The sequence below is a fragment of the Spermophilus citellus genome (assembly GCF_964194105.1).
Source record: "Spermophilus citellus genome assembly, chromosome: 6".
Lineage (NCBI taxonomy): Eukaryota > Metazoa > Chordata > Mammalia > Rodentia > Sciuridae > Spermophilus > Spermophilus citellus.
In genome coordinates, this window is record NC_138187.1 from 20,939,353 (window position 1) to 20,963,789 (window position 24,437).

The 24,437-nt window shown below is 40.8% G+C and overlaps 1 protein-coding gene and 1 long non-coding RNA gene across 2 annotated transcripts in view; one reads left to right on the forward strand and one right to left on the reverse strand.

The window, feature by feature from the left end:
- LOC308651752 (sulfotransferase 1A1-like) overlaps window positions 1-24,437 on the reverse strand; it is a gene marked incomplete at its 3' end in the record, with an annotated part of 235,386 nt that overhangs the window by 132,010 nt on the left and 78,939 nt on the right. The window lies entirely within an intron of this gene.
- Window positions 630-5,044, forward strand: LOC308651765. Its single transcript, XR_014022667.1, has 3 exons — window positions 630-2,503; window positions 4,033-4,472; window positions 4,874-5,044. It is a non-coding gene; the product is annotated as an uncharacterized lncRNA (long non-coding RNA).

Below are 24,437 nucleotides of genomic sequence, written 5' to 3' on the forward strand. Positions count from 1 at the left end.
AGCCAGCTATCACAGTTTTTAAAAACGGTTAGCAAGTTTTTGTGAACAAGAATATCCAGATTTATGTACTTGGAAGAGATTAGGAAGAAAATTATATAAAGCATGTCTCTCTGCCGAATTATTTAAAAGTACAAAAGATAATATTCAGAAAGTTTGGAATGCGTTAGAAATATGCCTTTTTTGATAACTTTTAGATCAAAGTCCATGCCCCCCAGAGGACCTGCTGAAAGGGTTTCAAAGAGCCATCAAATCTCTAGAATTTGAAAAACTGCTGAGGCTAATTCTTCAAAAAGAATCTCTCTTCTTTTAAGGAGGCTGAGAACAGTATCAAATTCCATTGAAATCACCCATCAGGCCGACCCCCACCCCAGCCGCTGAGAATGAGGAAGTAGATGATGGTCGAGAAATTTGACTTCATCGTGCCAACCATGGGGGCCGCCATTTCTATTTTACCGGAGCAGAACAAACAGTTTCCCTACAAACCCCTAATGATTTTCAAGACTTTTAAGAGATATTAATTGGGTAAGGCCATCCTTAAAACTAACTACTTCTGAGTTAAGTCCTTTATTTCAGATATTACAAGGAAATCCTTCTCCAACCTCTCCACGTCAGCTGACCTTAGAGGCTAAAACAGCCTTAAAAAGGGTTGAAAATTCAATTAAAAATGCACAACTTACTAGAGTTTATCCTAAAGAAATAGTGTATTTATTAATATTTCCAACTAAGCATACCCCAACAGGAGCCATATGGCAAAGATTGGGAGTTATTGAGTGGATTTATTTAGCCCACTCACCTCAAAAAACATTGATTCCTTTTCATGACTCTATTGCTCAATTAGTCATTAAAGGTAGAACAAGGATTTTACAATTAATTGGATATGAGCCTGCTATCATAATTATTCCATTTTCTGTTCAACAAAATAATTGGCTTTTTCAAACTTCTAGCTCATGGCAGATAGCTTTTGCTGATTTTCCTGGCCAGATAGATAGTCATTACCCTTGTAATAAGATTATTCAATTTACATCATTAACATCACTTATTTTTCCAAAGATTGTGTGTGCCCACCCTATAGATGAAGCTCTATCAGTGTTCATTGATGGTTCAAGCTCAGGTAAAGCAGGTTTTTATAGTCGTGTTTACACAGAGGTAATGTAAACTTCATATAATTCTGCCCAAAGAGCAGAGCTTCAAGCTCTGATTTGTGCCTTAGATTGCTTTTCAAATGAGCCTATTAATATCTATTCTGACAGCTTATATGCAGTCGGAGTTACCAAACATATTGAAACCTCAGTTATTGGGTATACTTCATCACAGGAGTTATTTGAATTATTTCATAATTTACAAAAGGCAGTGCTAATGCGAAAGTACCCATGTTTCATAGGACACATATGAGCTCACACTAATCTTCCAAGATGTTTAGTTTCAGGTAATGACAAAATTGATAAGTTAGTAGCTTTTTGTCAACAGATGTCTTCATATGACTGTGCACTAGCTTCCCATTCCTTGCATCATCAAAATGCTTCTAGCTTACATAAAAAAATTTTAATATTACCAGAGAACAAGCTTGTCAGATTGTAAGTCAATGCCCCAAGTGTGTTATTCACACTCCATCTCTGCCATCAGGGGTAAATCCCCGTGGATTAAAACCAAATTAAATATGGCAAATGGATGTAACTCATATTCCTCAATTTGGTAAACAGTGTTATGTGCATGTCATAGTGGACACTTATTCTAGATTTATTTTTGCCACAGCACGTACTAAGGAAAATACTCAACATGTAATTTCTCATTGCCTAGCAGCTTTTTCTGTTTTAGGGTGCCCTATGCAGATTAAAACAGATAATGCTCCAGCTTACGTAAGCTCTTCTTTTCAACAATTTTGCCAAGAGTTTCAAATTAATCATAAATCAGGAATTCCTTATAACCCCCAAGGTCAAGCCATTGTGGAACGAGCTCATTTATCTATTAAGCTTCAATTACAAAAATTAAAGGGGGGGGAATAGCATTGTGACTCCCCAAAATAGCCTTAATCATGCTTTGTTTGTTTTAAATTTTTTAAACTGTGACGCTGAATGTCACACTGCTGCTGAGAGGCAAAGGTCTCCCTCAGTAACAGGCCCTTTAGGCAGAGTTTTGTGGAAAGATTTTCAGACTGATCAGTGGAAAGGCCCAGATCCAGTGATTATGTGGGGCAGAGGTCATGCTTGTATTTTCCCAGAAAGTGCTTTTCGTCCTATTTGGGTGCCTGAACGTGCTATCAGACATGGAGGAAATAGAACCCAGATTCAAGTGACTGAGGATCAACCCAGAGGAGCCCCTATCCAGAAGGAGGAGATATTGGAAAAGGATGAAGAAAGACCAGATTGAACCAGCAGAAAAGCTGATTTCATGGGAAGACATGAAGAAGCTAACAACCCAGGCTTCCCGAATACTTCGACACCTAGGAGAGAACAGGACCCCAGTGATGATGGTAGCAACAGTAATTGCCCTGCTGGGCTGTCAGGTAAAGGGGAATCAAGTAGACACTTACTGGACATATTTCCCAGATCCACCCCTGGTACACCCAGCTGTGTGGACTGGAGAATCTATTCCAGTATTTACTAATGACTCATTCATGATGGGAGGATTTACAGATACTCATATTACTCCCAATCATGTGACTAGATTTAATTATTCTGGCTACAGTGCCCAATTACCTTTGTGTTGGTCCCACGATAAACATGCTGGCTGTCTGAAAGTATCATTCGAAGAAAAGACAGCGATTGGTAGACCTAGACTGACAAATAATTCTATTTATGGGAACTTAAAACCTAATACTAGATCAGTAATTAAGATGGGACTTTCCCATAACAAGCCAGTCATTTCTGCAAAACCTCCACGGATACCCCACTGTCCAACTAGTTCTACAATTGAGATCGGCACCTTTCCTAAATGGATGGATTGTGTAAATACTTTTCCTGTACAACATAAGGTGTCTAAAGATAGTGGGTATATTTTAGACTGGTCTCCAAAAATTGATAAGAGACAATTACGAAGAAATTCTGCTATGACACCTGCAGGATTTGTTAGTAATATTTTGACTTATAGTGAAGGTGGTGTTCAAAAGGATGTTTGGCATTTAATTGCTGCCTCAGAGTTCTTACATTTTACAGATAAGCCTTTACCAAAATTTGTCGGCAAGAACCGTAAGGAGGGATCTTGCTATGGCTTACGAGCCTGTGTCCAGTCTCCTTATGTTTTAATTATTGGAAATGTAAAAGTTAAATGGATAGATGACAGATATATTGTTACTTGTAATAAGTGAAACCTAACCAATTGTATTACTAGGTATAATGGAGGGAAAGCAGTGCTGATACTTCATCAGCCCTCTTTCGTTTTATTACCTGCAAATATTTCAGAGCCATGGTATGCTGATACTGGTTTATAAGTCTTGCAGCAAATTCATGCCCAGCTAGGAAGACCTAAACGTGCTATTGGAGTTATAATTGTTGGTGTTTTGGTGCTAGTCTCTTTTATTCCCTCAACTGTCTCTGCATCTCTGACATTGTCTCAGAATATTCAGCATGCAAAATTTCTTAATAATTTAGCTCAACATATTTCCAAGGCTCTGCGTAATCAAGTAAATATTGATGAAAGGATTGAAACTAAATTAAACGCCTTAGAGGCAACTGTTATAGACATAGGTAATGAACTTTAAAATTTAAAGAAAGGCTTAAATGCCATGCTAATTATAAGTATGCGTGTGTTACAGCTGCCAAGTACAATGCTTCTCTCTGGGATTGGGAGAAGGTTAAAAGCCATTTGTTAGGTATTTGGCAAAATAGTAATAATAGCTTGGATATTCTGGAACTTCATCACCATATCCAAGACATTCAAAATAATGGAGCTGATTTTTCAGATCCTTCTTCTTTGGCTAACCAAATATTGAAGGAGTTGAATGGATTCAACCCTGGTAATATTTTTAAACACTCAGCCTGGTAATTATTGGATTATTCTCTTTGCTGTTAATTCTCTTTTGTGTTGTAATCATAGGATGGCAAGTCTTCAGAACAAGAATACAGAAACTCCAGAGAGTGAACCGCCACCTCATTTTTAAGAAAAGAAAGGGGGGATATGTGGGGAGCCATTCTCACACGTGACTGGGCGTCTCCTGGTTTGGGTCTAAGGCGTTCTGGCTGTGTTGGAGCTTCCCGGCCCTCTCCTGATGAAAGAACCCATCCGTGTGGGTGTGTAACTGACCACTGACCCGGGGGCCCAATCACTGACCCTGACCTTGGAGTGCGGCCCCCCCCAACCTTCATTGGATGGAATTCTCCCATGAATTTCTTGTTCCCCAATAAAAGGCTACTCCCTGGCGTGCTCGCTCTCTCTCTCTCTCTCCTGCTAGCCCTGAGTAATCCTTGCTGCCCTACTGGGTGGTTCGAGGTGGGAGCCAGAGAGGGGAGCTATCTCGGACCTGGTCATAGAAAAAGGTAACTGAGTCTGTGTTTTATTTCGATCTCTGCTAGCTAACTTTTATGCCAAGAACCTCATTAATGAAACCATTGTGCTGGCCGCATGGTGGAGTAAACACAGCATTCAGTTCTAATAATGGCACAAGTGCCACCTGGGCTACAATGAGGACACCCAAAGCCAATCAGTTTTGTAAGATGGCTTTCCTCATAAGTGCTTATGGGAGACCAACCCTTCATGTGCCTGAGTCACATTCCCCAGCTGGGTGCTGAGGCGCTCAGTCACAGAAATGTGGCAGAGCTTCCCCTACCCTTCTTGTATTTGAGGCATGGTGTCTCGTGCATGGGTGTGTCTTGCTACAGCCCCATGGGTGGAGCTACGCTTGCCTGTTCCTTTGTAATATAACCCTTGCCCTATTTAGGATAGAATCTTCCATGGAAGTGCCTTGTGTGTGTCCCCTTCTCTTACTGTGCCCTTGGGTGTGACCTACCCAATCTGCTGACAGTGGACATCATGAAGATAGACTCAGCCCCCTGTAACTGGACCCCTTGCCTCATTTGAATAGCTTCTCCTCAATAAAAGGGGTCAGCACGTGCTCTCACACTTTCTCTCTTCCTGTGGACCCTTAAGGTCAGAGGAGCCATCACAGCGACCCCAAAGAAAAAGGTATTTGTGTCTCTTGTGTGGTTATTTTGCACAGCCCAGTTAGCCCAGTTCAACTGGAGTAACCTTGAACCTTTTAGTCACTAGAACAGAAACCGGGCAAGTGCTAGACTGTGTTAAGGAGAGAAATACTTTCCTCAAACTCATGGATGGCAGCTTTAGTATAACTGGTTAGGGTTTCCATGTGCCACATTACATCTTCTAAGCCAATCCATGGAATGAACCATAAAGCTAAATGATCATACCAATGAAAAACAGATGGTCCCCACTTATTTCTGGATTGGGAAGATTTGCCTGCTGTCCTATACTTAATGTCCATCTCCCTAACATCCAGGGCTACCCAATAGTACATCTCTCTATGCAACCTAGGAGAAGCTGGGGCCATAAATGAGTTCCACACATCAATTGGGTCCCCTTGAGTGCTGGCCATCTAATTTCAGGTCTAGAGAACCCCTTAGTCCCAAATTAATCATTGGCGTGTAAAATCACAATATGTTGGCATCCTAATTCCCAAGTAGCATTAGGCCATTTGTCATAGGTATGGTTACTTTGTTCCCAAAAGAGTGGGGCTTTTTGGTTGAGATGTTCTATGGTGGGTGAAAGTCACATATATTCATCCCAAATATGATAGTAACCATCCATATACCTTTGACATGTTGGCGGTGATGGTGGAAAGTGAAAGGTGGATGGACTTAAATGTGATTTATCAGTTTTAATGGCCTGAAGATTAGTTTGTTCTAAAGATTGGTTTTTTTTTCCATGATCTGGCTGTAATAGTTTCATTTACAGGCTATAATTTAATATCAGCATGAGTAGTAGTTTGTAAAGAGTGTCTCTCTTCTTTTTGTTACAACATTAGGGATTGTAATTTTATCCAGTCACTTCATTGTAAGAGGGGTACCCACCAACATAGTTCAGAAGTTCCAAAAAGGGTTGTAATAGTCCACATATCCAGTAATTATCTTTCATCAACCTAGTGGCATACTTTTGAGCCCAATCTAGAAAACAGTTAATTTCAGTAAATGTGTCTAAAATAATAAAGAAAGAGATGGGGGAAAAACAGTTCACATATCACCATTGTCTTTGTGGAAGAGATATTTCAGGTCTTCTAGTAGAGTGCATGAGTATCATTCCTCAGTTCCTTGGGAATGACAAGTTTCTCTGGGAGTTGATCCAGGATGCCAGGATTTTACCTGAGAGTGGAATCGATCCAGGGTGGCAGGATTTTACCTGAGAGTGGTGGATCCAGTTCTCTGTCCAAACACTTTCACTGCAGAGGAGGTAGATAAAATTACCGGGAAAAGTCCCTTCCAAATAGGGTCTGAATTGGGGGAATTTGAAAGTATAACCTTGACCCTAACCTAGATCCTTCACACAAAGATAAAGAAGTAAGTGGCTCAGATATAGGATATCTATAGATTTCAGCTTGAAACTTGGCCAGCTTTGTGACATGAGCCATCAGATCTGCAGTTCCCTGATCTTTAAGAATATCATTCTTGGGCTGGAACAGTGGCTCAGTGGTAGCCTAGCATGTGTGAGGCACTGGGTTCAAGTCTCAGCACCTCATATGAATAAATAAAGCTCATTTATAACTAAGAAAATATTTTTTTAAAATATCATTCTTTAGGAATGCACTTTTACATGAGAACAAAACTGGGCTGGTTTTCTTGTGGTGTTTCTGATTCTGAGTGTGGGAGCTTAGGCTATGGATAGTGGGTTTCTTGAGTGAGTTTTCTCAGATGTCTCTTTAAAATATCATTAACCTTTTATACCTTTCCTGAGGATTTTGAGGTCTCCACACAAAATGGAGATGGTATTTTATGCCTAGGATTTTAGATATTCCCTGAGTGACAGCTGCCTTGAAAGTTGCCCCATTGTCATTCTGGAGGCTATGACAATGATGTGTCCACATCAGAGAAATATTTCCTGTAACATGGCTTTTACTGCTTCTCCTGCCTGTTCAGTTTGGGAGGGGCAGGCCTCAGTCCATCCAGTAGAAGTATCTACCCTAACCAATAGATATTGGAATTGACCACTGTTACACCTGTGGGTAAAATCAAGTTGCCAGTCCTCCCTAAGAAACTGTCCTGCCTTTTGTATTCCTGCAGGCTTTTTGGTTGAGTTAAGTAGGTTATTTCTCTGGCATCTTGTTGAGAGCCACAGCCAAAGGGGCCTCAGCAAACTTCCAGCTGCCAGCAAACTTCCAGCTGCCGGATGATGATTGGCTCACAGCAGCCCCAGCAACATCTAGCTGATTGGCTCCTCTGCGGTGATGTTCATTGGGCTGTTTCCCTGCCCTTCAGACTGCCAGCTGATGATTGGCTCACAGCGGCCCCAGCAACATCTAGCTGATTGGCTCCTCTGCGGTGATGTTCATTGGGCTGTTTCCCTGCCCTTCAGACTGCCAGCTGATGATTGGCTCACAGCGGCCCCAGCAACATCTAGCTGATTGGCTCCTCCATGGAGCTGCTCATTGGGGGACTTCTTTGGCTCTGCCCACACAACCCAGCCAATCAGCCTCAAGAGCAGGAGGATTGTGGGAGGTGGTGAGGTTTGTGTGGGGGTGAGAGGCTTGTGGAAGCTGGTGGTGGCAGTTGGGCTCTGAGGGTTTTTTCCTGAAGAGCTGTTTTGTTTGGCGTTTGTAGTTCTAAAAATAAAGTTAGTTTCTTTTGACAAGTGGCTCCTGAATTGTGCCCAGCCAGACTGCGGCAGCATCTCTCACAGGCTTTGAATACTTGATGGATTGTCTTTGGTATATTTTTCCTTCAAATATCTCTCGAGTTAATTTGAGAGTGTTTTCTTCTCCCAAATGGAAATATTGATGTAGGGTGTGTAAAATCTTCCATTGACAGTTGGCAGGTAAGAAAAGTTTATTATCTTCCATCTGAATCCACCCAGAAGGCAAGAGACTGTTTCCCATAGGTAAGGCCTGTTATGTCTCCTCCTGGGAATATTGAGGTCTTACCTCTGGGGGAAGGCCTGTTCATAGTAGAGGGGCTAATGTTGTTGGTTGATGTAAAGTTCCCTTTGCAGCTTCTTTGGCCTATTTATCTGCTCATCTATTGCCTTCTGATATCTCATTTATTCCCTTTTGATGCCCTTGGCAATGGATTACTGCTACCTCTTTAGGTAAATTAACAGTTTCTAACAGTCTTAAGATATGTTCATAGTTTTTTATGGAAATTCCCATAGCTGTTTGAAATCCACTCTCTTTCCAAATTGCTGTATTTGCATGCAGGATTAGGTAGGCATATTTAGAGACCATGTAAACATTATCTCTCTGTTGTTTGCTGGTCTCAAGTGCTCTCCTTAGGGCTATCAAAGCTGCAAGCTGTGCACTTGTGCCTGGGGACAAAGACTGTGCCTCTAAAGTATTATGTAAAGTCATCATGGCATATCCAGCCTTGCATTCTCCTTGTTCCATTAAGTAACTCCCATCTGTGTACATGGTGAGGTCCAGATTAGACAGGGGAAGGCTCAGAAGGTCTCCTCAGGCTGAATAGTTAGTTTACAGCTAGTTATGACAGTGATGACAATCCATCAGGGCAGATTCCCATTTCCCTAGGTGCTGAAGACTGAACACCCGAGGAATGCTGAGGCAAGTGAATAAAGCAAGTTTTACTTAAAGAATAAAACAGAGATAGATTTGTCCACAGAGAAGGGGACCTAGAGCTGGGTGTCCAATGAAGGAGAGTATTGGAAGGAAAGCAAGGAATTGTGAGATGGGTGAGCAAGAAATGAAAGACAGAGACCAGGCAGAGATACACATGAGAGTTTATTTGTCAGAGCTGACATATGAAGGCCATCTCTCCACAGACAGAGAGAGGCAAAACAGGCTTGGGATCTGAGGCTTTTATGAAGCAGGCAGCAGTCCTAATGCTGGCAGTTAAGGGTGGGGTTGGTATGAGGGAGTGATGAGCCTTTCTCAGAAAGGCCCTTGGATGGGAAAGTGAAACTTTTTCTTAAGATGGCAGTTGTCACTCAGGATGGCCATCCAGACACTAAGCAAGGATCTTACAGGTATTCCACCCCATTTTTTAATATTTATTTTTTTGTTTGTAGATGGACACAAAATCTTTATTTTATTTTATGTGGTGTTGAGGATCAAACCCAGGGCCTCACACATGCTAGGCAAGCACTCTACTGCTAGGCCACAACCCCAGCCCTCCACCCCATTTATAGGTTTTAGGTTTCCTTTGTTCTCATACCCTCCTTCTCCCCTTATCTTGTCTATGTGACTAGTGACAAAAAGGTGGCCAAAAGGTGGGAAAGAAGCCTTCAAAGTCTGCCTCTCTGTGTCTGCCCAAATGAACAGGAAAGGAGCCCCAGGAGGTACTTCACTAACAACTTTTAATATCCTACAGGGAGGAACAATTCCATAGAGGCAGGTAGCCTTGGCAACAGATTGGAGGAGGGAGGAAGGGCCTAGGAGATATTAGCATTTTATTTCTTTCCTCTAGAATCAGCCTCCATCTTTCTGATCAGAACCAATTCTTTATTACCTATACTGACTGTTCTTTTGCACCACCACCACCCTCAATCCTCCCTTTGAGGACATTAGTGCTATAAGGGAAAATGGGTGATGACCACTCTGGCTTCTTTGAGCTGACAGGGGGTGACATGGGCAAACAGTTTGGGCTTCCCCCTTAGGAATGTTTTGAGTCAGTCGAGGGGTCTGTGGCAAAAGTCTGGCTTAGAAGCAACAGGTTGTAAAGTCATTTGAGAGGTGGGTGCTTCTATGAGAGAAAAAAATACATGAGTACTAGAATATAATTAATACAAAATAAATATTGTGGCATCTGGAACATGTCAATGAATATTGTGATGATCATAGAAACCAATACTCTCTCACCAGGAGGTAACAGAGCTGAGAAGATTTTCCCAAGATAAGGCCTGTGAGAACATGGCCTCTATTTGGGACTGTAAATGTTTAAGAATGTTAGTTACATTGCCAAAGTTATCAATAATGTCAACACAACACTTAGTTTTTATAATGTCATAGATGCCCCCCATAAGATGTAGTTAAACTATCTAGTGTCATCTGATTTTTACAAAATACCTTTTTATTGGCATGATCTCTGTGTTTAGTAGAGATCCCTTTATTCTGTTACTTAGGGCTAGATAATCTTACTAGCAAACACAGATCAAGACTACCTGTGTAGGAGGTTAGCAAGATTTGTAGGCCATAAATTGACTATTGACTAAAAAAACATTTTGACTCTGATAGTCTCTTTTGATAGTTATCTTGTCTAAGAATCCCTCTTTTATTGCCTCCAGTCTTAGTTGTTTACTCTTGGTGGAGATAAAATACAAGTGTACATATTAAATTACATTAAAAGAACTATTGTCTTCTCTTTTAAATGCCCAGGTATGGCTCTGTTTTGATAATAATTTGTTTAAGACTAAACTTGTCTAATTGACCTTGTTCCTATTTGATGAACCCAGCCTAATTCCATTTTAAGATTGGAAGCCATCTCATCACAAAATCATGAAAATTTCATTTCTGTTTTACTGTAAAATACTAAGATTTCTATTTGGCCTGACCATACTTTAATATTTTAAAAACTTGCTTCAGATTCCTGCCCATGCCTTGAACTTACCCATGCCTGGCTCTCCCTGACCAGATAAAAACCTTCCCTGAAATGCCAGCTGCTCCACATTAATTCTGATGTTGGAATCTGAGCTTACTTCCTACCTTGAGATATCAAGCCATGTAGATCATTAATCTGCTATCTGCCTTTGTATTATGCTTGCCAGAACCCTGTTAGCTGTAAGTTCCCAAGACACTCGCCTTTGTAACTTTTATTATAAAACCCACTTTGCCCTTACCAGATGCTGTCCTCTGGCCCTGCATTAGAGTGAGGCAGTCACTGGCCAGCCGTCTTGTGTACACAATATAAGCTTGCTTTAATTTGGTTTAAAAATTGGAGTCGGTGGTCTTTTCTTTGTATTGTGGGTTCAACACTATCTATTATTAAGAGTCAGCTGAGTTCCCTCGAGGAATCACTCTTGGGAACTTGAGAGCAGCTTCTTAGCTTCTTTAGAAGCCACATGGCAGCCACATCTGCCACATGGCATGTGGCTGCCATGTGGCTTCCCTTGGAAGCATCAAGGACGGCTCCTTCTCCAATGACCCTCCTCTGCAGCATATGCACTGGTCAGCTTTCTGTTCTCTAGGGTGTCATTGATCTCCCTGATCAGGAGGTCATGTGGCCCAGAGTTGCAAAACTCTTAGAGAAGTCCCTTTGTTCCCTGGGTTCAAGATGACTCAGAGGGCAAGAGCCAAATACTGGCTAGTTTTTTTTTTTCTTGGTCCTTTTATTTCCTTAACTTTAGTCTCTAAGTTTGGGTCTTAAACATGCAGAAAGCCAGATTCACCAGCCTCAAAGTAAGAGTACTGGGTTTTACCTTTAATGTCTATAACTTTATAGTTATTTACCCCTTTTGTTTAATTGGGGTATGTATTAGTACTGGAAGTTAGCCTAACATCCTGTCTGTATTGACTTTTATACTTCTGTAAGGTACTAAAAGATAACAGTTAAAGTTTACAAGAAAAATACAAGGTGAAATTAACAAAAGTAAAAACATTTTGATTTTGAATAATAGTTTTGAACCAAAAAACCATAATTTTTTATATTTATTTTTTAGTTTTAGGTGGACAAAATATCTTTATTTTGTATATGTGGTGCTTGTAAGTGTCCGGCGAAGCGTCGGAGAAGGAGAGACCACACGAGACTAGCTCCATGCAATGGCAAGGGGGATTTATTTTAGGGATCCGTTCCAGCGCGCTGGGACTCTGTGCTCACTCAAGAAGGGAGAGCAGCCCAGAGCCCAGAGCAGAGGTCAAGCAGAGCTTAAGTACACTTTTTGGAGAGGGTGGGGGGCTTTGCATACATCAGAACAAATCATCATGAGGCGCGGGAAAATTGAACAACTCTGATACATGATTAGTCCATTCATTGGCGGGAACAGGCTGGGCAGGGGTGATTGGTCACTTCTAAACTGGGTACACATTCAAACTGATTGGTTTGGGCCCTGTGACAAAGCTGCACAGGGCCCTAGGCTGAATGGCCAGTAGGGCATTGTCTTAACTATCTCAGGAATCTGGGTGTAACAGAGGAACTTAATAATACCTAATCTTTTACATTTTAATTCAAGCTTTCCAGCTTAGAAACTTTACCCTTTCATTCCCCACTCCTTTTTTTTTTTTTTTGACTACTTTTAATCTTAAAAGTAATGAATCATAATTATTGGGGAGTCTCATTTTTCATCTCTGTCAGTGGAGCATATTGCCTTCTGATTACCACGGGTTGTCCTGTGTTTCCTGGAATCATTTTTAGCATGGCCTCCATTCTGGATTTCACTCGATATTAGACCCCGATTTATCTAGCTACACTGACTACCTAACTTTAAATCTGGCTTCATACCCCCCTCTAATTTGGGAACTCCTTACTGCTGTGATGAAGGGGGACAAAGAGAATCTTTCTGGCTTCTTCAGGCTGAAAAGGGACGGCGTGGGGCAAGCAGTTTGGAGTCCCCCTTAAAAATATCGGGTCTATCGAGTGGTCCATACTAAAAGTCCAATTGAGAAGTAATAGGCTGGAGGGCCATTCAAGTGATAGGTGGTCTATAAGAGAAACAAGAACTCATTAGTACTGGAACCATATTGATGCAGTAATAAATGCCACAGCACAGGAATATGCCAATGAGTATAATGACCAAGACAAAGATTAACAATGTTTTTCAATAAGGCAGTACCAGGAACTAGGAGCTAAGATATTGTTTTCACAACAAAGTTGCTGAGGACATGGCTTCCATCTGAGCATGTAAATCTTTAAGGATATTTGTCACATTGTCAGAAATGTCAGGGATGTCAACACAACATTTAGGGTTACAGATGTCTTTTCCTTTAAGATATAGTCTAATAATTTAATGCCATCTGATCCCGCAAAATCCTTTGCTAGTATGACCTCTGTGTCTAATAGAGAAATCTTTAATTCTGCTACTCAGGGCTGGATAACCATACTAGCAAACATCAAGCCTACCTGCGTTGGTTAGAAATAAAGGCCTTAGACTAAAACTACTCTAGCAGTCCCTTTGACAGTTATCAGGCATTTCTGTCTAAGAATCTCTTTTGTAGCCTCCAGTCTACTTATTTATGGAAGTTACATTTAACTATTATTATCATTTAAGATGTCCAGGAACAGCTATGCTTTGGCTTTGACTGTCTTTGCTAAGTGTTTAAGATGAAGCAAGTCAAACTGACTTCTGTTTCTACCTATTGTTAACAGTCAGCTGAGTCTCTGGGAAGTTCTCAGGAACTTCACAGCAGCTTCTCAGTTCTGCTAGTGCCATTTGCGCTAGGATGGGTCCAGGCCTTGCTTGACCATACGGCTTCCCTCAGAAGCATCAGGGATGTCTCCCTTCTCTGATGACCCTCCTCTTTATAGCAAATGCACTGATTGGCCTTCTGCCCTCCACTGGTCTCATTAATCTCCCTGCTCGGGAAGTTATGTGGCCTAGAGTTGCAGAGCCCTTTGCTCAGTTCCCTATTCCCTGATTCAGACTGACTCAGAGGGCAAGAGCCAAATTTTTAATTTTAAAACTTAATCTTAAACATCTAGCAAATAAGTCAACAGCCTTATATTAAGGGTGCTGAACTTTTATGTCTCTCTCTCTATCCTGTAGGTGATAACTCCTTATCTTAAGTTAACCCAGGTTGTGAGTTCTTAAAGCAGTACCTCTTAAAAAAATTAACAGGCAATCCTTAGACCATCTAAAAGCAAACTTCAAAACAAAACTAACTAGGATAAAAACATATTTAGTTTACGTAATAGCTACCTTGAATTCTGGCAGAGTTATATATTATAATCCCCTGTTTGATATCCTGGCAATCGTGACAAAAACCAACTTTTGGGCACAACTTTAAATGCACTGAAATCTGGCCTACTTCTTTCATAGTCACTTTCACATGCAGTGAGTTGGGACATAGAGCCTTATCTCAAGTAAGGCGGGGCTCTTCATAAGTCTTAAATACTATAGTTCTAAAGCTGATCTTTGCTTTTTAGACATCATTTTACAAAACTTACATAAATTGTTGCTCAAGTTCACATGAATATTAGCTAACACAACATAATATCACACCTAAAACATGAATTAAAGAAAGGCTGAAAGCTTTTAACCTCTTGTAGGAAAGTAGCAAAGCACTTTTGTGTTTTACAATAAAACCTTTACCCAGATTAGGCTCTCATTAACTTAAAAATACATTTAAATTGTGTCTCAGTGTAGAAAGCAACATAGAACTTTACATATCCATATCTTACTGATAACAAACAAGTCCAGTTATAGAACACAAATTATATAATTGAACCTCCAACATGTTTGGTTTTTTTTTTTTTTTTTGAACCTAAAATTACCATACAACTTTAGAACACCAGCTTGTAAAGCTTCTACCTTACAGACTTGTATACCTGGAAGATATGAACACATTAGTAACATCACAATTACATTGATGATTTTATGCTAACCAAGTTTGGCTTTTAAAGAAACATAGCACAATTCTCTAAAACAACAGCACTTGTTTAACCAGCTGCTTAATTTCTTTAAGATTACTTGCTCAAAAACTTACTTATAACCAACTTGCACAGACCTTTTTTATCACTTACTTAAACCCTCTTAATTACTTAATCACATAGACTCTCTTATCCAGAAACACATTTTCCCTCTATTAAATCCATACCTAGAACCTTCTAGTTTCTCTTTTCTATCTGTTAACCTCCTTCTGTTCACATCTTGAAGCAATACTTGTAAACTTTTTAATTTAAGCAGATTTAACATTTTATTAGGGCCTTTTTGAACACCTAGAAAAACTTATAAGCTTAATTTAAGACCTCCTTTTTTATCTGTTTACCAAATTTAAATTGAACCATTTGAATCACGTGAATCAAAGATATTTGAATCCATTTTTAATTTTTTTATGAGCGCTCCTCATCTGTTAATTGTCATATCACTGCAGGATATATGGACATACACACATACAGACATACCGACATACAACACATAACAAGAGTGTGCACACATAACAATAATAAAGGCCTCGTAGTTTTTCGCAGATGAAATCTCCATTGCAATGTTTTAAAAAAAAACTCCAGTTGATCAAAAAATAGAACTTATCAGAAAAACATTAACTTGTCTGTAGGATAAAAATCATGAGCTCAAAAAAAAAAACATAGAATCTAAGAAAAGGCAAAAGTCCTTTAATCTAGTTTGAGTTCCCATAAAAAGATACCTTTACCTTTTTTTTTCCTTGGGCCTGAGTTCCAAGCTGCTTCTGTTTGCATATCAGCTTAAGCCCTGGCTAAGGTCTGGAAGGAGCAGGGAAAAACTGCTATTTTGAACAGATACTTTAGGCCTAAGGCATGTTAGCCATAAGTCATATTTCCAGGTTTGGATGTTGAAAATTATGATACAAATTTAAGAAGCAATTCCCAAAATTTTATATCTTTTTACACTAGAAAAACTTGCTCACATAAAACTGGAAATAGGATCTCTACCATCAGAAGAAATTTCTTTAGGACCTCTAAGCCACTTTCCTTGTTCTGAAGTTCCTAAAGTAGCATTAAGTTACATTAAATTTGCCTGAAAAATTTTAGAAAGAACCACACACTACCATGCATATCTGAAATTAAGCTTTGAAAATTCCCAAGACTGTTGCTAATTAATGTCATTTCAATAAGCCAGACCAACGTTTTAATTCAACACTTTTTTCCTAAATCTTACACACAGAGAAACAGATACCAAATCATAATTTACTATCCTTGCCCAAATCAATGCACTGTATACCTAGTGAAATCTCCTTAGGCTACCCAGTTCAAAAATTGAAACTCTTTAGAACTATGAAATCAAACTAAACAATTGCTTAAACCCAACTTTTAACTGCAAGATAGTGCAATGCTTTAGAAACCCATTCAGATACCAGATTGTTACAATAAAAAAATTATTTTTAGACACACATTTAACCTAGTTTATCTTTAAGAAACAATCAGACAACCAGATAAGAATATATCCTTCCAAGTTTTGAACTTTCATTTAATTATGACTCCCATCAGTGGCACCATAGACTTTCCCACTAGTGGACCAGATGTTTTCACGTAGGGGCAACTGTAGGTATAAAATCAAGGGTCTCAGTGTGACTGGCATACTGCATTCAGTGTCCCTTCTTTTTAAGTAAACAAAGGTGGCGTAATCCTTAAGATGTAGATAAGGACCCAGGGAACTCCCCAGAGCTAAATAGCTCTAGCAGCTGCTGGGAGTCCCTTAATCTTATCTTTCACCCACAGGATCAGCTCCTCCAGTTTGGTTTGACCTTAGGCACTAGGCTTTTTTTTTTCCTCACTTTTTAGTAGCCAGCTCCCAAAATGCTCATCCTCTGCTTGCAGTTGTTTCGAGTGGAGACTCCTTAGAAGTCTCCTCGGGAGTGTTAAAATTTGTGACTGAAAATTTGGTTCCCATCTCTAAAGCCAATTAACACCAATTTAATAACGAGGACAGGGCTTTGAGAAAAGTCAAAGCAAAATGTCAAAGTTGTTAAATCTCCAGCAGGCATCTCTATTTGTACTCAAGCTGATTACGGGAGGGAAAGAAAACATTGCTTCCCTAGTTCTCAGTATTTAGCCTATCCGCCTTGGGCTGCATTTCCAAGCAGCCCGACTCGAGGAAGACCCGTTCGCTTCTTTGGCCCCGGGATTTGGTGATCACTGCAGCCGGGGAGGGCTGTAACACTCAGGGGGTTTGGGGACCCGGTCCCTTTTACCCCCATGAGGGAGGGAGAGGGCCGGGTGCCCCCGAGCCGCTTTTTTTTTTTTTTGCTCGCCGGAAATGCACCGCGCGCAGCTGGTGGCAGCCGGTTGCCGGCAGAGGAGGGGGAGGAGGGGCGGTCCCCCACTGACCTCACCCCCGATTCCGGGACAGATCCGCAGATCCCAGCAGACTGTGCGGACCCCACCCATGCAGGAAGAGATTCGCAGAGGTCCTGAAAGGTTAGAAGCCATGATCTGGATGGCCATGCGGCCCCTGCTGAAACGCAGAGAGACAACACAAATTCAGAAGCAAAAATTAAAGACAGACAGTGAATTCAACAGAAAGAGTTGCCGGCAAAACCAGAAGGGTTGGCAGTAAAATACACCGACGAGGGTCATCCGCCCCTCTACCTGATGGGGGGCACCTCCATCCCCCCGAGTCCCCCAAAGCGTCCCTTGGGGGCGTGGCCTGTGGCTCCCTAGACACGTCTGCCTACCACCACCAGGGGGAGCTTACGCTCTCCACTGACAGCCACACACACACTGCCAACCCCACCCGAGGCTCTGAGAGCTTATGCCCTCTGGGGACTTACGCCCACCATTGAGCCGCCAGAGACCAAACCTGAGAGAAGAAGGAGGGGAGAGAGAGAGAGAGAAAGAGAGAGAAAAAGGCGCCTTACTTACCCCGAAGCTGTTCGTTGGGTCTCCCTGTCCGGCGATGCGCAGTTCCCGGCCAACGCACCAAATGTAAGGGTCCGGCGAAACGTCGGAGAAAGAGACCACGAGACTAGCTTCATGCAATGGCAAGGGGGATTTATTGGATCCGTTCCAGCGCGCTGGGACTCTGTGCTCACTCAAGAAGGGAGAGCAGCCCAGAGCCCAGAGCAGAGGTCAAGCAGAGCTTAAGTACACTTTTTGGAGAGGGTGGGGGGCTTTGCATACATCAGAACAAATCATCATGAGGCGCGGGAAAATTGAACAACTCTGATACATGATTAGTCCATTCATTGGCGGGAACAGGCTGGGCAGGGGTGATTGGTCACTTCTAAACTGGGTACACATTCAAACTGATTGGTTTGGGCCCTGTGACAAAGCTGCACAGGGCCCTAGGCTGAATGGCCAGTAGGGCATTGTCTTAACTATCTCAGGAATCTGGGTGTAACAGAGGAACTTAATAATACCTAATCTTTTACATTTTAATTCAAGCTTTCCAGCTTAGAAACTTTACCCTTTCATGCTGAGGATTGAACCCAGTTCCTCATGCTAGTTAGACAATCACTCTACCATTGAGCCACAACCCCAGCCCCAAGAAACATATTTTTTAATAATCCCAAAATTTTACTTTGAAGAACACCAGCTTGGTAAATTGTACTTCTAAACTTTATACTTTAAAGACTTGTATACTTGGATGATATAAACTCATTTATTATACCAAGAAGCCAGTGATAGCATCTCAATTACACTGATGTCTTTAAATTAACCAAGTTTAGCTTTTAAATAAAAATTTAAACTCAGTAATGTAATGTAATACTCTACAAAAACAGTTGCCATTTAACCAGGATTGTACAAACCCTAATTTATTTATTTATTTTTTTTAAAGAGAGAGTGAGAGAGGAGAGAGAGAGAGAGAGAGAGAGAGAGAGAGAGAGAGAATTTTTAATATTTATTTTTTAGTTCTCGGCGGACACAACATCTTTGTTGGTATGTGGTGCTGAGGATCGAACCCGGGCCGCACGCATGCCAGGGGAGTGCGCTACCACTTGAGCCACATCCCCAGCCCAAACCCTAATTTATTAAGACTAGTTCCTCTAAAGAATAAAACTTAAGAGACACAAGAGATTATCTTGATAGATAAGAACAGATTAATATGTTAAGAAATCTTTGTTACTTCAATCCATAGAAGATTAAACTTTGGTTTATACATTAATATTTGACCTTAGGGGAAAACATTGAATAGCTTTAATTGACTGTGCTAATCATATATAACCAATTTAGTTACACACAAGCCTTTTGAAATTTACCCTCTATAAACCTCCTGCAACTTAGACATTCCACTACTTTTACTTTACCACACAAAAATTTTCTCATCCAGAAACATTTTTTTCTTCTACTTTCCTTACTCAAATATATTTCCATACCTAGAACCTTCTTATATCTCTTTCCTAACTATTGAACCTTTTCTTAATTCACCTTCTGAAACAACCCTTATGAAATATCTAAATTTAGACAAATTTCTCCACTTTAATAAGATGAAACACTTTTATGTTTTTATGATACTTTAATTGAAACCCAACTGAAACCTCTTATACTCTTTGTATATAAATTATGCCTGATAGAATCTTAAATCTTAGTAACCTTGTTTTAATGAAGATACAGACACAAAGGAATCTTAAATCTTTTCCATTTACCCATTTATGAAAACACACATAATGTTTAACTATATTACCTAGTGGAATTCAAGAAGTTAAGAATACTTGATTGTATATTTAGCCGTTTGTTTCAGCACTTTAACTTTGTAAATTAATCAGATGTCTCCTTAACATTTATGATTAATTCCATTGATGTTAAACCTAATTTACTCATTTTTAATTGTAAAAACCAAGACATAAGACAGGTGTAGTGAAAAATTCTAGAAGAAATGGATATTTTCTAGACATTTTATAGAAAGCAACACTCTTAATTATCTGAACACTGAGAAAAACTTGTGAGTTGGTGATTTTAAATACATATTTACTTCATCTGTTTACCTAATTTAAATTGAACTTTTTAGGTCATGTGAACTGAAAGTATTTATGTCAAGAGCAACAGATGAATCATTGCTTTGAACTCCACAGACTTCAACAGAGAGACACCACTTCTGGGAATCTTTCAGTGAAATGGTGCTAAGAGAAAGGCCCATCTACAGGTGGCCATTGTTAATGGGGTAAATTCCATGCCTGGCTTGGAATTTATGGGTTCGATAGCTTTGAATTCAAATGCCTTCTGCCCTGGGGTTAAAGAAATATGGCTTTGCTCAATAGCCTTGAAGTGTCAGCTGCCTAGAGCTAGAGAAGATATTGCACAAGTAGATAGGCTCCAATTACCCCATTCCTGCTAGATTTCACTATTGTTTACCTCAATAAGTTTTTCTCACAATAAGTCCTTTTGATGTTTTTTTGCCTACATAATAAAGCACTGTGGGCTCTCTCTCTTTGTTAGAGATCAAACCCATCTGCCTGACCAACCCACTGGGCCAGGCTTTTTACCTATTTTTTTGTCTTTTGGCTTTATTTCTTACAATTTCTTATAACTTTCTCAATCCAACCCACCACCTGCAATTGGTGACTGCCCATTCAAGGTACAGTAAGCAGTGAGAACAGGCGCCCAAACAGGGACCCTATTGCTAGGAACTCAGAGAATTTTCAGGTGTTTGTACACTCCTCAAAGAGACACATGTGATAGGGAATTTAAAGAAAAGGGGAGAGGAATGAGTTTTTAATAGCTCGGTGTTAAACATGGGAAATTTTAATTCTAAAGAGAGAGAGCATTTCCTTAATGCAGTATGAGGAAATTTGGTAAAGAAAGTGCAACTGGTGCAATTCTTAAAATCATAGAAACTTGTCCATGATTTCCAGAAGAGTTGTCTCTTGATTTGCATATAAGGGAGAGGCTTGGCAGAGAATTGCACACTTGGTATGACTAAGACAAAACGTCCAGGTGCATGACCAATAACTCAGAAAAAAAAAGTGAATTTAAAATGAAATTGTTTGGATCCAGATAGAGACAGTGTGAAGTAGCCAGCTGCTAATCTATTTGCTAGTTTTTTAAATGCTGTTAAAGGCATGCCCACTCTACCTGTCCACCCCCACCTTCCCTAGTATCTCTATGCAGAGATGGGGAGGTGATGAGAAAAGGAGGAGGAGCAGGAGGGCCAGGAGCCAATTGAGTCAGATGGAGAAATTCTGAATTATGGGGTAAGGGAAGCTGAATGGGAATTTAGGGAAGATTCTGAGGAGGAATCAGAGGAAGAAAGAGAATAATCTTGTGAGCTCTCTAATATAAATATGAGTATTTCTACTCATGTACATCACCACACACCTTGGACAAAATTAAAATTCAGTGTTACTAAGGTTTCTCCACTCCAGCAGGGCCTTTGGTCCGCAAGGGCAACAGGAGAACATGTGGCCAGCTTTCAGCTATAACCTATCTTTGAACAACCTGATCTGAATGATCCAAGTGACAAATTAGGGCACATTTACCTGTTCCTTTTAAAACTCCAATAGAGCTGAACTCTGCTTATTCTGTTCACAGCCCAACATCCCCCCTCTTGCAGTTTGTTAGAAACTGACTAATGGGACTTTGCTGCCTAATGATTGGATCACACTGGCTCATGCCTGCCTTTCAGGTGGAGATTATCTGTTATGGGACTCTAATTGGATGGAATTTTGTGCTGAGCATCCAAAAACTAACCAAAAACATAGGGTTGATTTTACTCTGGAGATGCTGACTGATGCATGATTGGTGACCCTAATGCTGCTGAGACTTTAGCTAAACAGCTGGCTTTTGAAAATGCTAATAAAACCTTCCAGGAGGCTAATAAAAAAAGAGTCTCATGGGAAGAAAGGATCAGCCGGAGTCAGATTTCAATGTTCAGACATCGGAGTTGTGTATTTGCAGGACATGGTGATAGCTGCAGCCCTAAAGGAAGCATTTAAATCTCCTTTGAAAGAGAGAATTTCAAAAAGGCAGTGTTTTAACTGTGGAAAACCAGGACACCTGGCCAGAGATTGGAGACAAACACCAGGACAAAGAGATAAACCAGGAATTTGTCTATGCTGCCAATGAGGAAGGCATTGGGTGAGGGAATGCAGATTGAAAATGGATGTGAATGGCTGGATATTCCTTCTGCAGTTGGTAAACAGGAGGCCAGGCCAGCCCCAGCCCCATAAAATAATGAGGGCACTGACATCCATTCTGGAGCAGCCATTCACTCCACCCCAGCCTATGTCTCTTCATTCCAGACCTTTACTGGGCCATGACTGGAGCCATGGGCATGGACCTCCGCCTCACCTCCAAATTCATATTGACCATAGAAATGGGGCATCAGGCCATTCCCATGGGGGTTTTTGGCCCTTTGCTCTCTGACACAGACAGACATATGATGCAGATGCAGCATAACTTTAAGAGGATTTTAAGTATACCTGGGTGTGATTTACTGGGGAAATTAAAGTTATTGCTCAAACAGTTCCATTGTTCAACCTTCTTCAGAAAATACCATAGCTCAAATTCTTCTTTTGCCTTATTATTCAACAGGAAATGAGCCTCAAGGTGATAAAAGTTTCAGGTCCTCATACAGAGCAGCCTTAGCTCAACTAGTTAAGCAATGAGTGACCCTACTGGTCATTAACACTGGTGCAGATGTTTCAATAATATCAACAAGCTACTGGCCTAAAGAATGGGCATTACATACAGCTCCTGATAACTTAGAAGTATTGGTCAATTTCTCAACCTACCCAGAGTACCTAGTATCTCCAATGGGAAGATAAAGATGGCAACATGGACTTTTTAAACCTCATGTCCTTGAGAGTTTGCCAGTGAATTTATGGCACAGTGATACATTCAGCAGTATGGGAGTTTTATTAATGAGTTCTAATTCAGTGGTTACTTCTCAAATACTTAATCAAGGATTTATTCCCACTAAGGGCTTGGGAAAAAGATCAACAAGAAAGAGAACTTCACCTATGCCACAGACCCCCCCCCAACAGGATGATATGGATTGAGATATTCACCTAATCAGTCTTTTCAGTAGGGGCATTGATTTCTTTTCCAGCCCAGAAAATAGCAGAAAAAATAATTGGCTGTGGGAAGCCATTTTAACACGTGATTGGGTGACTCCCGTTAAGGGCCTGAGGCGCTTTGGCTCTGTCGAAGCTTTCCCGACACTTTCCTGATGAGAGAGCCCATCCGTGTGGGGGTGTGCCTGACCACTGACCCCGGGGACCCAATCACTGACCCTGACCTTGGAGTGCAGCCCCCCCTCAACCTTCATTGGATGGAATTCTCCCCTGAATCTCTTGTTCCCCAATAAAGGGCTACTCCCAGGCGTGTTCACTCTCTCTCTCTCCTGCTAGCCCTGAGTAATCCTCGCTGCCCTGGTGGGTGGCTAGAGGTGGAAACCAGAGAGGTGAGCCGTCTCGGACCTAGCAATATAAATAAGGTAACTGGCCTGTGTGTTTTATTTCGATCTCTTCTAACTAACTTTATGCCTAGAACCTCATTAATGAAACCACTGTGCAGGCCGCTTAGTAGAATTGGCGCCCACGAGGGGGGCATTCTAGATTAGTTAGATTGAGTGGGAGCGCACTATAAAGATAAGGAAAAAAAATAAAGATAAAGGAAGATAAGGAATAAAAATAAAGATAAAGGAAGAGGTGACAATTGGGTCACAAAAGTACCTGGAGATATTGAAGGAAAGAGACGTTAAATTGCTTAAAATGGGAAATTCAAGTTCTACGGGTAAGAAAATGTATTGGACTATTTTAGACAGTATAATTAATCAGAAAGGAAAACAGATAAAGAAAACTCAGTTATTACAATTCTTAAAGATTGTAGGTGAATATTGTCCTTGGTTTTGTGAACAGGAATCTCCAAATTTACTTACTTGGGAGAAATTAGGAAGGAAGTTACAGAGAGTCTGTCTTTCTAACGAACTACCTGGAGGCATAGAAAATATACAGAAAACTTGGACCGCCCTAGAAGTTTGTCTTTTTGAATATATGGGCCAAAGTTCGTGGCCCCCTGAAGACCTTTTAAAAGGCATTCAAAGAGCTGTTAAGTCTATTCAAATGGAAAATCAGCCTGAGGCTAAGTTAATTCCCTTTCCCTTAAGCCATTTAAAAACAAAGGCACTAGGGGCCAAGCCAAAGGATAGAAATGTGAACTTAAACTCGCAGCCCCATGCGGAGGATTCAGATGCGTGGATCAGCCCGCCTTCTCGCCGCCATCATCTCCTCCTAGCGGGAGCCTAGCAACAATACGGGGAATTCCAAGGGAGGTCGCACAGTGTGACGTCACTGGCGCCGACCAGGACAGCCCGTGATTTTTACCGGGACAGAGACCACAGACAGTTTTCTTAGGACCTTCAAACACAGTTGAATTAGATCCTGAAACGGGGCCAAAACAAATCCCTACTGGAATTTTCGGGCCGCTTCCTGATAATACTGTAGGTTTGATTTTGGAACGTAATGAATTAAAGGGAGCCATTGAGGTAATACCTGGTGTGATAGATTCAGAATTTAAAGGACAGTTATATGTTACTGTAAAATCCAATTATGCCCTAAGGCTCACCCCAAAGGATACTTTTGCACAATTAATATTACTGCCTTGTGTGTCAGAAAGGCACCTGCCGGTAGATTCAGTTTCTAAACCGCCGGACAGAGTATACTGGTCACAGTTAGTACGGCAAGAACGCCCTTTATTGAAACTTAGAATTAATAATAAAAATTTCCTAAGAATAATAGACACAGGGGCAGATATCTCAGTATT